This window comes from Myxine glutinosa, chromosome 4 (assembly GCF_964187855.1).
Source record: "Myxine glutinosa chromosome 4, kmMyxGlut1.1, whole genome shotgun sequence".
NCBI lineage: Eukaryota > Metazoa > Chordata > Myxini > Myxiniformes > Myxinidae > Myxine > Myxine glutinosa.
Window position 1 is genome coordinate 217,020,476 of NC_136264.1, and position 6,171 is coordinate 217,026,646.

Consider the following 6,171-nt stretch of genomic DNA (forward strand, 5'->3'; position numbering starts at 1 on the left):
TCTGTGCTTGTGTGGGCCCCCAGCCCCCCCCCCATTCCTTCCTTTCCCATCGCGCCTTTGTCGTGTCCTTTACCACCTGTGCCCCTTTCCCTCCCTTGAGACAGAGAGAGTGAGAGAAGAGCCCAAAGGTGAGAGCAGACCCGTTCGGTTCAGTTTACCTGCTCCGTCGGTGCTGTTTACCTTACTCGCGTCGTGTGAACTTTATTATTCATTATTTCATTTCGACTTTATTTATTTTGTGTCCTTTCCGCCTGGTCAAGGTGGAAAGGTGAGACATCGCCGTTATGGCGAGTGTTCGTGCACGGCAGGAAGGGTTTGAAACCCTAACAAGGAAGCATGCTTTCGTGTGTGTCCCTCCCGAAGGTGTTCCTACCGAGGACATTATCCTAGCTGTAGGGAATGTTATCGGCGATGAAAATGTCCGCACCGCGTCGCGGATGAACCAAAAGTTTGTTGTTTTCGTGTCGGACGAGAAGTTCGTGCATGATGTTGTTAGTACCGGTCTGTCATTGAAAGGTGGGCAGTTCGTCATGGTTTCCCCGATGGACACACCGGCGATTAAAGTCATTATTTCAAATGTCGCTCCGTTTATCACAGATGATAAGTTAATGGCTGTTCTGACCCGGTATGGAACTGTTGTTTCCCGAATCTCGATGATTCCCCTGGGATGTCGGGATGAACGAATGAAACATGTTATGAGTTTCCGGAGACAAGTATTCATGGTGCTTCCTGATCGCGGCGACGATACAGGACTAAACATCTCGTTTAAAATTTCGGTAAATGATCGTCAATATCAAATGTACGCTTCATCAGGCACCTTAACGTGCTTCCTTTGTGGAGCCTTCGGACACGTTAAAAGGTTTTGTCCCAAAGCATCTTGTACGAAGTGCGGCAAATTGGGACACACCAATGTGGGCTGTAAAAAAGAAAACACCCCGACCGTGCTTCCTCATGCCTCGACCGTGCTTCCTCACGCCTCGACCGTGCTTCCTCACGCCTCGACCGTGCTTCCTCACGCCTCGACCGTGCTCCCTCACGCCTCGACCGTGCTCCCCGACGCTCAAACCGTGCTCCCCGACGCTCAAACCGTGCTTCCTGGCGCTCAAACCGTGCTACCTGAAGCCCCGACCGTGCTTCCCGACGCCCCGACTGTGCTTCCTGATGTCCCAACTGTGCTTCCCGAGATCCCGACTACGCTTCCCGAAGCCCCAACCGTGCTACCCGAAGCCCCAACCGTGCTACCCGAAGCCCCAACCATGCTACCCGAAGCCCCGACTGTGCTTCCCGACGCCACGACTGTGCTTCCCGACGCCCCGACCGTGCTTCCCGACGCCCCGGTGCTACCCAAACCCAGTGAGATGGCACTTTGTGATGCTAGTACTGCTGGCGAACCCATGAATGAAGAACTTGTCATACTGACCAAAAAACGGAAAGCACCACTAACAAATAGCCCCGATGGTGCGATAAAGAAGGCTGTCTTGGGCAGAGACACTGTCTCTGCAAAAGAGGGCAAAACGTTTACAGCAAACGAAAATATCGAACGCCAAAGTGGAAAAGAGGATGTTACTGATTTCCCAGGCTCTGAGAATAAAGCCTACATTGATCCGAACAATGCGGCCATTTTTGAGCCTGAACGCGAAGCCCTACCGGTTCCCCCTCCAGTAGCTGAGCGGACTGGTGACCAAACAAATTGCTCTGTCTTACAAACAGAAATCGTAACCCCGGCTACGCAGAGATCTGCAGCCATTTGCCAAAGCACACATAAAGAAAGTAAGCACCAGTCTGCTCGTGAGTGTGTACCAGAGTACCCAACGAAATCTCAGGAGATGCATCCAGAGGAGCTTGTGAGAGCTGCAAGTAAAGCCCAAGATCCAGGTGGGACATTATCAGACCTGTCAGAGTCTGAGGACGAGGTGGAAGTGACTGAGCTGTCACAGTCATCAGCATCTCAGTCACAGATACCCCCCCAACACATCGTGTCGTTTCTAGCCGAAACGTACAGACAGCGTAACATAGTCATTAAAGACTATTTTGCCGATTTGGTTGCATTCATCCACACTGCAAAATCCATAATTAAAACGCCTGAACAATTTGACCTGAATAAGTCACAATACCACAGGTTAAGAAAATTCATCACATGTGCAGGTGTAGTGTTCCCAGCCACAGGCTGATTTCATCAATACAGGATGAAAACTATAAAACTTGCAACTTTAAATATTAACGGTGGTGGTGCTAGCCACCTCCGCCAGGTTCAAGTAAAAAACATATTTCAACGGAAAAAGGTGGATGTGATCTTACTTCAAGAAACTCACATCACACCAAATGTGGAACATAACTGGCATCAACTTTTTAAGAGCCAATGCTATTTCAGCAATTTATCAGCTTCATCTGCTGGAATCGGCTTCTTGCTGAAGCCAGGCCTCGTGTGTGAGTCATGCCATTTTCAGGAGGTAATAAATGGTCGGCTTAGCTCTCTCAAACTAGTAAGCCATAACTTCCATTACACCATTTTTAATGTGTATGCGCCAAGTGATAGCGTAGAGCGTAAGTCCTTCTTCACCTCAATGATAAATCACTTAAGATCGGTTGATTTTGATCATTGTGTGTGTGTCGGAGGTGATTTCAATTGCACCTTCGACCCATCGGTTGACAGAAACTCTGTCGAACCCCATCCTGAGTCCCATGTACACTTATCCAATTTTTTTTAGCACAATGGGCTTTGTTGATATTTGGCGGTTGCACCACCCAAACACATCCCAGTACACCTGGTGTCGATGCGCCAATAGTCGAGTATCCTTGGCAAGGCTTGACAGATGGTACATCAACGTACCCTTTAAAAATACTGCGGTTTCTTCAAATCTTTTTCCTTCCGTGTTTTCAGACCATCATATGGTAACCCTAAACCTTTCCTTTCCTCAACCCGCAAGTAGGAGCGCTTATTGGAAGTTTAATGTTAGACTTCTAGAAGATGGTATGTTTAAAGAAGCCTTTCGTGTTTTCTGGGCAAGTCTAGTAGCAAAGAAATCTTCCTTTTCTTCATCCAGCATATGGTGGGATAACATGAAATCTCAAATTCGGGTTTTTTGTCAATGTTTCCAATCACACAGCACAAACGACAAGCACATTACAATGGCCCGGTTGGAATTGGATATTCTACATTTGGAGAGTAAATTGGCTCATGAAAACAATGACGCCAATTACCGGTTATTGCTTGTAAAGAAAGCTCTTTTAAGGGAGTTAGTTCAAGAGAAAGCAGCCGGTACATTAATTAGACTTAGAATACAGAATGTAAAATTATCAGACACCCCAAACAAGTCTTTCTTTCATTTAGAATCCTTAAGCAAGCCATCACGGCTAATCTCTTCTGTTTTGGACTCGAGAGGCAACGTTGTTGTCAACGAGGATGATGTTAGACTAAACATTATTGAATTCTATACAAAACTTTTTGAGGAGCAGACTGTTTGTAATGATACAATGATGGATTTAACCTCTCACCTCCTCTCCCTAACTGAGGCTCAACGGTTGGAGCTTGACCTACCAATCACCCTCCTTGAGCTAACCTGTGCTCTTGCTGCCATGGATTCAGGGAAAGCTCCGGGTATTGACGGTCTACCTCCCGAATTCTTTCTGACATTTTGGGACCTTTTAGGCCCTGAGTTGCTGAATGTTTTGGACACTTCTATACAGACTGGTATAATGCCGCTGAGTCTAAGAAGAGCCGTAGTGTGCTTGCTCCCGAAAACTGAAGATCCCCGACTTTTGGTGAACTGGCGACCGATCTCCCTGCTGTGCACGGACTACAAGCTTTTTTCAAAAGTACTAGCTAATCGACTAAAAAAGGTTATTGGTGATCTAGTACTGCCAGAACAGAGTTACTGTGTTCCTGGAAGATCCATCCATGATAATATTTCTTTAATCAGAGATCTCATTGATGGTAACCGTGGTAAAGAAGACTTTTTTTTTTTTTTTTTTTTTTTTTTTTTGTATACAATATCGAGGCTCGTGAAAGAGCGAACATTAATCACACAGAAAGACAAACCGACACATAAAACATATAACATAGGGAGCGGTAGACAAGATGGGGAGAGAGGGGGAAGGACACAAACACAACATTTGAGAGCAGGGACCGAGAGACATGGAGACATCGAGAGATCTGAGAGAGGGCGAGGGCTTTGGGGGGGGGGGGGGGGCGTGGGAAGGGGGCAGTGGGAGAGGTATAAAACATATGGACACTGCCAGGACTTCCAGGAAAGAAGTTGGAATTTCAAACAAGGTGGATCTGGGGTGAATTAGTGGGGGTAGAAAAGATCAAGGTTTTGGATGGCGGAAATGTTGAATGTCAACGGTTGGCTCCTTTATTTATTTTTCTTAAGAATTGTTTTGGCAGGATTGGTTCGACTAGCTAATCGACTAAAAAAGGTTATTGGTGATCTAGTACTGCCAGAACAGAGTTACTGTGTTCCTGGAAGATCCATCCATGATAATATTTCTTTAATCAAAGATCTCATTGATGGTAACCGTGTTAAAGAAGACTTTGGAATGATGTCGCTTGATCTTGAAAAGGCATTTGACAGTATCGACCATAAGTTTATGCATCATGTGTTACAGGCATGCGGCCTCGGAGCAAACTTTCGTTCCTACATTTCCTTGCTATACACAGATGTATTTAGTTTAATTAAGATTAATAATGTGCTGGCCCCCCCCCATCAAGGTTCGGAGAGGGGTTCGGCAAGGGTGCCCAGTCTCTGGTTTATTGTTTGCTCTTTCTTTAGAGCCTCTTCTCAATCTACTGAGAAAGAAGATTCCTGGAATAGCACTTTCTCCCATGAGTGCACCGCTAACCCTATGTGCTTATGCGGATGACGTCTGCATCTTTGTAAAAGATAAGGATGATATTGATATCGTTGTTGAGTGCCTATCAAAGTTTCACGCTGCCTCCTCTTTAAAAATCAATTGGAACAAGAGCAAGACGTTATGGATACCCTCCCTTTATCGCAACCTTCTTCAGCCTGTACCACAGCCGCCCCCATCCCTCCCCACAGGGTTGCTGTGGGGAAGTGAGGGAATTAAGTACTTGGGCATATTCCTTGGTTCCCCACAGTATGCTCAGAGAAATTGGGACGGGGTAATTGAGCAAGTGGGAGAAAGATTGAACCGATGGAAAAGGGTTTTACCTCATTTGTCCTTCAAGGGCCGTGTGCTAGTGATCAACAACTTAGTTGCCACAATGTTGTGGCATAGGTTCATCTGCCTGCAACCGCCGGAGGCCCTACTCAAAGCACTCCAGGGCAAACTGGTGGACTTCTTCTGGGGAGGCTACCACTGGCTACGACCCGATGTGATATGTCGCCCCTCGGCTGAGGGTGGCCACAACCTCGTCGACATCAAAGCCCGCCTAATGGCCTTCCGGCTACGGTCCATTCAACGTCTCCTCTACATGGAACATCTGCCAGGCCGGCTCCCTGCACGCCTTGTACTGCAGCGAGCGGGTAGGCTCGGGTACGGGTTTGAACTTTTTCAAATGAACCTCCAACATGTCGACATATCGGTTCTCCCTGCTTTTTACCAAAGCCTCTTAAATGCCTGGCAGAGTCTTTCTGTGAGTCGTCAGGCGGACACATATGTAACGAAAATGCTGGCACACGAGCCTTTGTTCTATAACCCTCTCTTTCCCGACATTCCAAAGAGTCGAGATTTTTGCCAACACTTTATAGCAGCTGGTATCGTGAAGGTGCGGCATCTCCGACATGACTCAGGGTATGGTTGGAAATCCGTAAGTGAAATCGCCGACCTGACAGGGATTTGGTCCCATAGGATGATTGCAAAAATTTTGAGGAAAATGATTCAGGTGGGACGGCAACTTGGCCTAACTTGGACTCGAGGTACAGAAGAAGATCTAAATGAGCCGACAGTGCCTAAATTGATTGTTGAACCCATTCAAAACGATTTGCCCCCTGTTAGCGATGGGTCAAAGCTTTTCCAGACAATGGACAGCAAGGGCATCTACAAGATGTGCCTCAAGCTGTTAAATGGGAACCCTTCGTTAAATGGAGTTACCCGATGAAAAGGATTGTTACCCGGAGGACCCCCCTCCGAACCTATCTGGGAAGCCATGTATAGTGAGCCCACATCCAAAAGAACAGGTGATCTCCAGTGGCGTTTGGCCCACTG